The following is an 11,616-nucleotide window of genomic DNA, read 5'->3' on the forward strand; positions in this document are numbered from 1 at the left end:
CTATTCGTCCACATTGCAGCCAGCAGCTCTAAGCCCACAGCCAGGCAAAGAGAGTCTAGTATCTTTTGAGTTGCTGACTGTGACGGTCACATCTCATACTCAGAGATCCCTGGAGAGGACTTTTTGGTCAGCACCAAGGCATACCATTCTCTCTCTTCTGAGCCACAGTGGTGGTTGTCTGTGATGCAGAGAAATCACTGTCCCTGAATCAGCGCCTAAGTCCTCCAGGACTGGAGAGCTCTGACATCACGCAGGCTGGGCATTCTTTGGCAGTCCATTATTCCCTAGTGCAACTGGGCTGCATTGGAACAAGATTGGAATTCCAATTCCTGCATTGGAAAAGCACCCTGGTCACTCCTGATTACTCCCATGAAGTTCTTCATTACACACACACACACACACACACATTGCTGCTGCTAAGTTGCTTCAGTCATGTCCGACTCTGTGCGACCCCATAGACGGCAGCCCACCAGGCTCCCCCATCCCTGGGATTCTCCAGGCAAGAACACTGGTGTGGGTTGCCATTTCCTTCTCTAATGCATGAAAGTGAAAAGTGAAAGTGAAGTCACTCAGTCGCGTGTGACTCTTAGTGACCCATGGACTGCAGGCCACCAGGCTCCTCTGTTCATGGGATTCTCCAGGCAGGAGTACGGGAGTGGGTTGCCACTGCCTTCTCCGACACACACACATTACCTAGAGCTATTTAGCATGAAGCAACGAAGGAGTCACAGGTCCCCCCACCTGGATGCAATTGCATTTGCTTTCTGAATCCTGTCTCTGCTATTAATGAATCACTACATATTTATTGGTTACTTCTTATGCATACATCACCATCCTAGATGCTCCAGGGAAAGTGACAAGAGTATCAGTCAAAAGTTTTAGTCCTCAAGGAGTTTACAATGTGTTAGGGAGACAGTGCATGTTCAACCTTAAAATAGCTACACATAAGTCAGTTATTTGTAAGTGTCAACTGACATGCCTTAGGGACTTGTTCTAAATTCTGCTGCACTGTAAGTACAGAGAAGGTAGGGACTCAGAATTCCTGAAGGCTAACTTGGGGTCATTCCTGCGTGTCTCCTCAGCAACTCTGCTAAGAGAGAGTGCAGGACAAAAGGTCATTGTGCTTAGCTGTTGAGAAATTTCCAAATTCAACAAATGATGTCTCCACCGCTGTCCTTTTCTACCTGGGTGTGGGTGTGTGTGTGAAAGTCACTCAGTTGTGTCTGACTCTTTGCGACACCATGGACTGTAGCCTGCCAGGCTCCTCTGTCCCTGGAAGAAACAGTAAATGGTCATTGGCAAGCTATTTCCTGGCCTGCCAGCTCTGTTTGGAAATATCACTTACCGGAGGACTGGAACGGACACAGAGCCAAGAAAATTTTGCTGTCTTTTACGTGCTCTCACATTTGTATGCTGAGGTTGGTACCAGGTTTTCTCAATTCAGATGAAACTGTGACTGTGAAAGAGTATTTAAAAGCATAAATAATAGTAATCGCCAGCATTTATGAGCACTGTGACCCAGGCACTTGCTAAGCATTTTGTATACCTGATTTATTTTAATACAGCCCATGTATATGTGATTTATTTTAATCCTTATGACAACTTTATGAAGTCAACTACTATTTTTGATACCACTATTTTACAGATGGGAGTACAGAGCTTTAAGTGGTGAAGTTGCTTGTTCAACATCACAGAAGTAATGACAACTGTCAGAACATAGCCTAGGTCAGGGTAACACTGGTACTCAAGTTCTCCAAAACTGTTAGTTGCTCAGTGGTGTCTGACTCCTTGTGACCCCATGAACTGTAGCCCACCAGGCTCCTTGGTCCATGGGATTCTTCAGGCAAGGATATTGGAGTGGGTTGTCATTCCCTTCTCTAGGAGGCCTTCCTGACCCAGCAGTCGAACCTGGGTCTCCTACATCGCAGGCAGATTCTTTACCATCTGACCCACCAGGGAAGCCCTTTAAATAACCTCTGCTAGAACATTTTATTTCTCCAATGGTCTTACAAATAATGGTGGTGACAGCTCATTTTCCAAGGGTAGAGAGGGGCTCTCTGGCGCCCCCTGTTGGGCTCTCCGGTAATCCCACTTTGTCCTCATTGACCTCAGCAGGATGCCCTGGACACATGTATCACTTCCCTGCTTTACCCATGGAATCTGGGTGGGTCCTCATTCGGACACAGGGTCCTGCCTCGAGACAAACAACCCTTTGTCAGGTCAGGTCACACCTTTCACTTGGGCTCATGCCAGGTGCTGGCCATTTGTGATTCTCTGATTACAATTGTCTGAGGACAACAGAAGCCCGCCTTTGATGCTCTGGCATCTTAAAGTCGGCAGTGTCTGCTCATAGTTTTTCGCTGTGCCTGTAATTGTGCTTGAGGCTCTTTGCCTTCCAGATTCCTTCAATATCACATCACTGTGTGTTTCACTGTGGGCTCTGGGTTCAGTTTCCAGATCAGACCCATTCTAACTTTGCTGCTTACTGGTAGCATGGCCTTGGGGAAGAAAAGTGAAAGTGTTAGTCGCTCAGTTGTGCCAACTCTTTGCGTCCCCATGGACTCTAGCCCGCCAGGCTCCTCTGTCCATGGATTTCTCCAAGCAAGAAACTCGAGTTAGTTGCCATTCCCTTCTCCAGGGGATCTTTCCTGACTCAGGGATTGAACCCAGGTCTCTGGCGTTGCAGGCAGACTCTTTACCAGGTGAGCCACCAGGCATTACTCGAAATTTCCAAGCTTTAGCTTCCTCATATCCAAAATAATTTAGTAGTTTGGGTGATGGTGAAGATTAAAGAATGCTTATAATAATGCTTTCCTGGTGGCTCAGATGGTGAAGAATCTGCCTGCAACTCGGGTAAGGAATCGGACCTGAGTTCAGTCCCTGGGTCAGGAAGATCCCCTGCAGGAGGAAATGGCAACCCACTCCCAACTGTGGCTTCTCACTGAACCCTTTGCTAGCAATGCTGCAGCCACCTCAGGTCGCCTGATTGGAAGTGGGAAGAAAGCTCTTACTTTTCCAGTGACCTGATCCAGACCATCTTCCTTGGCCACACGTGGAGAGTTGTTCTCCTGGTGACTATTTTCATGTAATAAATCTCTGTGCCTCACTAGTGATATAAAGCCTCATTAATTAAAGCCCCACTGATTCAGAATTTAAGATAATTTGTTCACAGGCCAAGCTGAAATTTACATTTGTACTATCTATGAAAAAAAGGTTCATTAAGTAAATCAATAAAGTAAAGAAGATTGTAGGAAGCCTGTTTAATCTAATTAAGAAAACAAACTATTTTCAAGCCCTTCGTAATACCATTGACATATAAACAATGTGCTCGTTACAAATGACTTTTATGTGTTCATTAAAGCATATTGAAGGAGATTCCTGTTTGACAACTTAAAAATGAATAGTGCAAGTAAATGTATTTAATGGAAAATAATGAAACTGCTTTTAAAAATACTTTGCAGTTTTGCCCTCTCCTGTCATGAAACATAAAGTAAAGCGTTGGTTGAAGGGAAAGCAGACCTGGAAATCAGACAGGCTTGACTTTTCATCTTGGCCTTGCCTGTGAACTTGGGTGTCAACTGGAAAAAAAAAAGCACAACCTAAAACTTGAGATAGAATCTATGTTCTATTCGGCAGACTTGCTGAGCCCTTAAGCCTGGAAGTCAGCCTCTCAGGTGCCTCTGAGGGACTGCTTCTAGGAGATGAGGAAGGATTCAGGATATATAGGAGTTTTTGCAACAAAAACATCCGATGATAACTGTTAATTAAAGGAAAGCAAACATCTCAAGTTAATGAATTTAGCGCTTTGCTATGCATGGGAAGATGGAACAGTCTGGGCTCATCAAAATCATTCCTTTGATATGCCCCTTAGTTCAATCCCAGGGTCAGGAAGATCCCCTGGAGAAGGGAATGGCTACCCACTGCAATATTCTTGTCTGGAGAATGCCATGGACAGAGGAGCCTGGTGGGCTACAGTCCATGGGGTCGCAGAGAGTTAGGCATGACTGAAGCAACTTAGTACAGCACACGCTTAGCTATTTAAGGCCAGTATCCTGCTTTTCTGCGTCCTGAGTCTCCCCCAACACAGGGTGCACAATTGGGCCCCTACAGTGGATAATGGCTTGAAGGCCACAGCATCCTTTGTTTACTTATATGGCAGGGACATTTTTCAGCCATGTGGGCAAGGTATGTCCTTTTGTTTTTTTTGGCCACATCATATTGCATGTGGAACCTTAGTTCCCCAACCAGGGATCAAACCCTCGCTCCCTGCATTGGGAGCTCCGAGTCTTAATCACTGGATGGCCAGGGAGTGCTTCAGTGCTAAGTTGCTTTAGTCGTGTCCGACTCTTTGCCACCCTATGGACTATAGCCTAAAAGGCTCCTCTCTCCATGGGCTTTTCCAGGCAAGAATACCGGAGTGGGTTGCCATTTCCTTCTGCAGGGCATCTTCCCCACCCAGGGATCGAACCTGCGTCTGTCACGTGTCCTGCACGTGGTAAGCACGTTCTTCACCACTAGCGCCACCTGGGAAGTCCCAGGTATTTCTTTTCTATACGCTGTGATTTCCTTTTCTCAGAGGAGTTTTGAGAAGAGTAAATGAAATAGTATATGTAAAAGTGCCTTTCACTGTTTCTAGACATATCATGATAAAGCAACAAAAGTAGCTGTGTTGTCTCGTTTCACCCATATCCAAGAACCTAAGAAAATTCTAACTATTCTCATTTTACATATGAAGAATACGTAAGGAATGCCCAGGCTCAGAATAACTTCTCCGGGTCCTGAGTGGAGCAGCACAGACGCAGGCTCAGATTGCCTGGTTTCCCGAATACCCTGCCCACCTTGACTCACCGTGGGGGTCTGTTCGGTGGCTGCCAGCGGGGCAACCCGCACCCCAGACACCCCACAAAGACACGGTGCCCTCTGCTGAGTACACGTGCTCTACTGTATCAATCATCCGCCGTGGGGTCAGCTGTTCATCTTCTCTTCAGGGCAGAGAAAGAACAACATCTTTCCTCTGTCGCATTTATTTTATTTTTAAAATTTGGAGGAGGACTAACTTGGCAGTGAGAAGGAAAACAAGATTAAGCATATCTGAAATCGGGCTTTTGAGAGGAGCAGGAAGATTCTGGTATTTCAGAGAAGGGAGGGAAGAGAAAGCGAACTGAGTGGTATTGAAAGTACTAGGCTGACTGTGATCACGGCTCAGAGGAGCCAGGAGCCCTCGCTTTCATCCCGAAAGCAGAGCTTCCAAAATGATGGAAATCCATTGTTGACAGGAGGGAAGAAATATGGATTAAACCTATAACTGTGTTTAGAGCATCAGGGGATGAATTAGCCTAATTGGAATATTAGTCTCAGTTACAGAGAGTAATTGCTACAGGCTGCCTCTGTTTTCATTAGAAATTTAATTAAGTTTATCAATGTTTGGTTTCTCCAGCCTTCATATTCCAGACTCTCCCTGGACAGCACTATTGTTTAAGAGGAGTTTTCTTTCATTTTGTTTTGTTTCCCAGGAACAGCGCAGGTCTGGGAGACTGTCCCTTCCCTGGGAGCCTGGCTTCTCCCATTCCTAGACTGGCTGACATATCTAACAGGGATGCACATAACCTAGCGTTGTAAATCAAATGCACATCAATAAAAACCACCACCACCACCAAATTAAAAGAAAATGGGGACTTCCCTGGTGGTGCAGTGGTTAAGACTCTGAGCTTCCCTTCCACTTCAGGGAACCCAGGTTCAGTCCCTGGTTAGGGAACTAAGATCTCACATCCCACACACCATGCAGTGAGGCCAAAAAAAAAAAAAAAGATCTGAATTCTTTATACATTTTTCTTCATAAAAAATTCAGTTATAACCACATTCCCTAATTCTGAGCATTTCTGAAAATATATATATTACTATATATTGGTTTAGTCATAAATCATGGCTTACTGTATATGGTGGTTTAGCCGCTAAGTCATGTCCGACCCCATGGACTGTGGCCCACCAGGCTCCTCCCTCCATGGGATTCTCCAGGCAAGAATACTGGAGTGGGTTGCCATTTTCTTCTCCAGGGGATCTTCCTGACCCAGGAATCAAATTCGGGTCTCCCGCACTGGAGGCAGATTCTTTACCGACTGAACAACAAGGGAATAGTAATATTGCATTCCTTAAAATAAAATAAATAAGATAAGATAAAATAAAACGGATGCACTTATCCAAGTCAGTGAACTGAGCATTTTCTAAGTCAACTTGGGGAAGCACTGAAGTGTTTCTTTAGCCACTTCCAAGAAAAGCTCAGAGCTTCTCACTTCTGCGAGGAGGACGCCTGGCTCCCTGTCTGTTTTTCTTCCTCTTCCTCTCTTCCATCCACCTCTTGCCCCTCACTTCCTCTCCCCTGACCTTCACCTCTCACACTTTCTACTCCATCCTCCTCCTCTTCCTTTTGCAATGAGCTGATGTCTCTAATGAATAATTCCCTTCTGCTGCTGCTTCTCTTTCTGGCCACTTCCACCATTTTATTTAACACAGTGTTTGAATCTATATGTAGTTACTGTCTTGCCACTTTTATCCTCCTGCCTCTCTCCATGTAGGTATAAATATGTATGTAAATATACCCACGTTGTTTGTTTTAGCTGAATCATTTTTAAAAAGTTAAAAAACTTTATGTATACCACATTTTGTATATTCAACTTTGAAATCATGTAAATATGTTATATAATTATAAAAGAGAATAAAAATTTTAAAAGCCATCTCTACAAACCGAAAACAAAACAACATGAAACAAAGGAACAAAAAAGTATGTCAAGTTGGCAAACCACATAGAACAGAAATTACTTCAGATGACTCCAAAATACCTTAATTTGGCTATAGATTACGAGTGGATGGATTGTAAGGACAAAGAGAACCAAAAAAAAAAAAAAAAAAAAGCTCTTTTCGGTAAACATATACTTGGTGGTAGTATTGTTATTTTTGGTATTGAGACTGCTATGGTATTTTGGTATTGAGACTGCTATGTGTATACTAAATGCGTAATTATGTTGAATTTATTTATTTTTAACTTTTTTTGTTGGAGTATAATTGCTTTACAATGTTGTGTTAGTTTCTGCTCTACAACAAAGTGAATCGGCTGCATATATACCTATGTTATTTAAAGTAAGTGAAAAACATCAATATACTAAACTTCAATATCTCAGCATGTAAGAAGGCTTGTTTTGAAAGGAATTTTAAAACGGGGACTGAATGACTCTGGATGTGAAGTATAAGGATCTTCTCTCTACTGGAAGAATGCCTTAAATGGGGTCCTTTGAGAACTCAGGGACAAAGAAGCAATGTGGGAATTTAATTGTTGAAGACAATTTGTATCAAATGGGCGTCATGATTCTCTCCATCTCTATACCATGAAAAAAAGAAAAAGGTCTTTCTTGCCACCTCAGCAAATGGAGCGTAAAGTTTTTTAAACACTTTGTCCTCTTTGGTTAATAAGTTTCATTTGACAGAATAACGGATCCATTTCATCCTTTTCCTCTTATTCCATGCCTGGTTGTAAAAAGCAGTGTGGTCTAGGTTAAGGTTTTAGGGACCATCTCAGTGGCACTTAGCAGGGCAATGAGACCTTGGTGAAGACATTAATGTCTCTAGTCTTCAGCTTCTCCTGTTGAAAAATAGGAGTGGGAGGGGAAATAGATCTCCTAGGAACTTAAAACAGTCAAATTTACTGACTTATTTACATATAACATATACTTATTTACATATAGCAACATGAACCCTTTTTAAGTATACAGTTCAATGAATTTTGACAAATGCAGGCATCCACATAACCGCTACTCAAATCCTTTCTCAGCATTCTTCTCCCCTAGTTCTTTCTATTTACAAACTAGCATATATTTTTCCTCTTTCAGATCTATGTCCATATTTCTGGAACCCGTATCTATATTTGTACCTATATTTATTTCTGTTTTTGTATTTCTATATCTAAATTTTAATCTTATGTATGTATATGTTTGTTTGAACCTGCATTTTTTACCTATCTCTGTTTCTATCTATTTGATACAAATAAAGAAAGGCAGTATGGTCTAGGATTTGAGGGTCAGACTCTTGGGATTTGAATTCCATTCCATCTATTATTATGCATCTTTGGGAATGTTATCTGATCTTTACATACCTGACTTTCTTCACCTATTAAATGGGATAACAATTTATCCCATTTAGAACTGTCTATTTCATGAGTTTGTAGTGAAGAGGAAATGATCCAGTATACGTAAAGTACTTAGAGGAGTGTCTGGTGCATAGTACTGTTTAAATTGTGAGAGTTCATAGTTATATTTGAGTCCTGACGGACGGCTTACTGTGTCCTGGGACTAAATTGCATGCATTGTTTTGTTTGGGCCTCCAGCTCTCTGATTTGCTTTCTGAAACATTTAGAAGTGAATTTGCTATTTCCTGGGTGAATGGAAATGACGTGAATTTGGAAAAAAAAAAAAAAAAAAAAAGGTCTACTTGCATTAGGTCGTATCTTCTCAGGAGCAGTAGACTTTCTAGGGAAGCAGTCTGGTCTCAGTGAAGACTCATGCCAGACGGGATTACCTAATACCTGGCGGTGATTCTGTTGAACATTATGCTTCTCAAGCCCTTTTACTTATAACCCTACATAGTGGTATTCACGGTATAACCCAGCTATCTGTTTTCTCTCTCTTATTTTTTTGTGATTGTAGTTATTTATTTAGTGGCTGTGCTGGGTCTTCATTGCCGCGCAGGCGTTTCTCTAGTTTTGGTGAGCAAGAGCTGCTGTCTAGTCGTGGTGTACAGGCTTCTCCTTGCAGTGGCTTCTCCTTTTGTGAACTCTGGGGCATGTAGTTGCAGCTCCTGGGCTTTAGAGCACGGGCTCAATAGTTTTGGCTCATGGGCTTAGTTGCTGCCAGGCGTGTGGGCTCTTCCTAGATCAGGGACCGAACTCATGTCTCCTACCTTGGCAGGCAGATTCATCCCCACCGAGCCACCAGGGAAGCCCCCAGTTGCCTCTTCTCAAAGCTCCTTCCTCTTTCCACCCCAGACTTAACACTCAGCCACTGCAGCATCTGTGGGTGCCTTCCACGGCCTTGCCCAAGGCCTCACGATCTATTCCAGCTGGCTCGTGCAGAGCGATTGATCTCTTTTCCTGCTTCTATTTCCTCATCTGTATGTTCTCCCCTTACCTTGCACATTCTTCATCCAAAAAGGCCTCTTTAGTACCAGGGCCCACCTTCCTTAGAGCTCAGTGAGGAAGTTTTGATAAACAAATGTGTCCTTTTGGTTGATGGCATTAGCAGAAGGATCTCAGAAATGATGACATTATTAGGGATAGTAACGCTTTAAGGAGTTGAGAGCGCACTCAGGGACACATAGTATGTTGCAGAATATGACCCCGATTTCAGCTTGCGTGTCCCCAGATCTAAGGTGTTTGAATTCCTCGCATCAAACAGTTCAGACGGTTTCATTAAGCCTAGAGGAACCCAACAGTCTAGGGGACACAAAAAATGGAAGCTGAAACCGGCTTTTAGTCTTTCTTTTTGGTGTGTGAGAGAGCTTTTTTTTTTTTTTTTTTAAATCCCCTGCTTCATGTACAAGTCACACTTCCTCTCTTTCTTCCAGCTCTGATAAATACATATAATATTATGTTATATGTCTCTCTGTTCTTGAGTCATCAGAATGGATACCCAAGGCAATGGAAATTTCACTGTTCTTTTTAAGCCTGCTGGACACCAAGTAAGTGGTTGTTTTCTTCTAGTTTCTTAATTCTGGTGCTGGTACTCCTGAGATATTTTTTTCTCCTTGAGGAAAATAAAGGGATGGGAAAAAATATTAGAATTTTTGAATCTGTTACTTGCAAACTTTCAGACTCATGAATATTTTTTTCCATGTGGCACTGAGAGGCTAAGACAGCCTACGTTCCTCGACAGTGTGTGATGCAGTCATGTACCCCAAGAGTGTTGTGTTGCAAGCATGATATTTTTAATGCAGAATTCAACTCTTCTAACTGAGGGTTACAGGGTTTTGCTTTATGCAGTCACACTAGTGAGAAACAATTGGAAAGTGGACCTGTTCTAGCCTGTAGAAGTGACTGCTGAGCCCCGGCAGGATCACTGTGGCTTTCGAATCTCATCAGTGACATCGCTTACTGTACTGGGTGTGTAAATGTAGACAGTGAAATAATAGCTAGCATTCTTCTGTTTGAAAACCAGAGCCTATGATGGATCGTCCTGTATCTGAGCTTTGCTGAGGACCAGAGAGGGAATTAACGTGGGTTGCATCTAGTGTTTGTCAGATATTGGAAGCTGGTCTTAGCTGAAAAGGTAAAAGGATGTGTCTCTTTTATAGTAAATGCTTTACTGTAAGCAGATATTAAAAGATGACACTGTTGATAGATCTTCCTGGTTCCCTATCGGTAGGACATTTGCATCTTTGGGATTCATCATGTTAATGTGGAGGCCTGAGGTTGACACCTTACTTTATCATCACACCTTAAAAACCCAATACATATGCACAACTATGCAGACTTGCTTAGCATTTGTCATTAGAGCAAAGGGGTCTGGCAGTGGCTACATACCCTGGTGCATTGTCTAAATTAATCCATTGAGGGATATTGAATCACTTAATCACAACGCATTGCTGCCTTGGTAGGCACACTCTCCCTTCATTAGATTTAATATATTTCTCATTATACAAATCTGCTGCTGTGACAATAAGTCTTGTTCATAAATCAGTTTGCCCTTTTGCTTTGTGGATGCGGAGAACTTCCATCAAACAAGACATAAACGGAGCCGCTAGACAGGAGGGTCAGAGCAGTCATCACCAGATAGTAATATCTATTCATTAAGATGATTTTTAATAGCACATTTTAATGGGCAGAGGTAAAACAATTATGATCTGAACTTCCTGTTTGTATTACAAACAGGAAAAAGGAAATGTAGTGACAAGGAGTACTTGGGACTCCTCCAGTAAAACCTCGAACTTCTTCCTCTTGCTCCTGTTGGATGTAAACCAGATGCTTGGCAACCCAGAGTTGGCATGTGTGGTCTCTCAGATGACCATGGTGCTATAAAGGCTGATTTAAAGTCCAGGGTGTAGGAATGATATGCATATAAAGATATGCAAAATGCTTGGAAATCACTTGAAAAATAACTATCAAGCAATGGAGCTAGAATTATGATTATTGACTCCAGAAAAAAATATCCACTTTTCTTTACCCTAGTGCTCTATAGACGAGAAAATTTGAATAACATTTCTGTACGACAAATTCTGATTGATTGCATATTTAGTACAGCTCCTGGCACATTTCTGGTCTTTCTTGTATTCTTGATCATATTCTCCGAAGGATTGTCTCTGTTATTGATCTTTTCAAAGAACAAGCTTTTCTTCCCCGTTGATCAATTCTAATGTTTTCATTGTGTTATTATTTTATTTCATTAATGTCTATTTTTATCTTTATTCATCTCTCTTCTCCTTTATTTGGATATTTTTCTTTTAAGCTTTCATGGATTGGAAACTTATGCATTTATTTTCTGTTCATTTACCTTGGATCTCAAAGGCATAAAAGTAGATTAGTCATAGTCTTTGGCTCATGACATACCATCCACTCACATTCTGTGTTAGATTACT

Source organism: Muntiacus reevesi, chromosome 10 (assembly GCF_963930625.1).
Source record: "Muntiacus reevesi chromosome 10, mMunRee1.1, whole genome shotgun sequence".
NCBI lineage: Eukaryota > Metazoa > Chordata > Mammalia > Artiodactyla > Cervidae > Muntiacus > Muntiacus reevesi.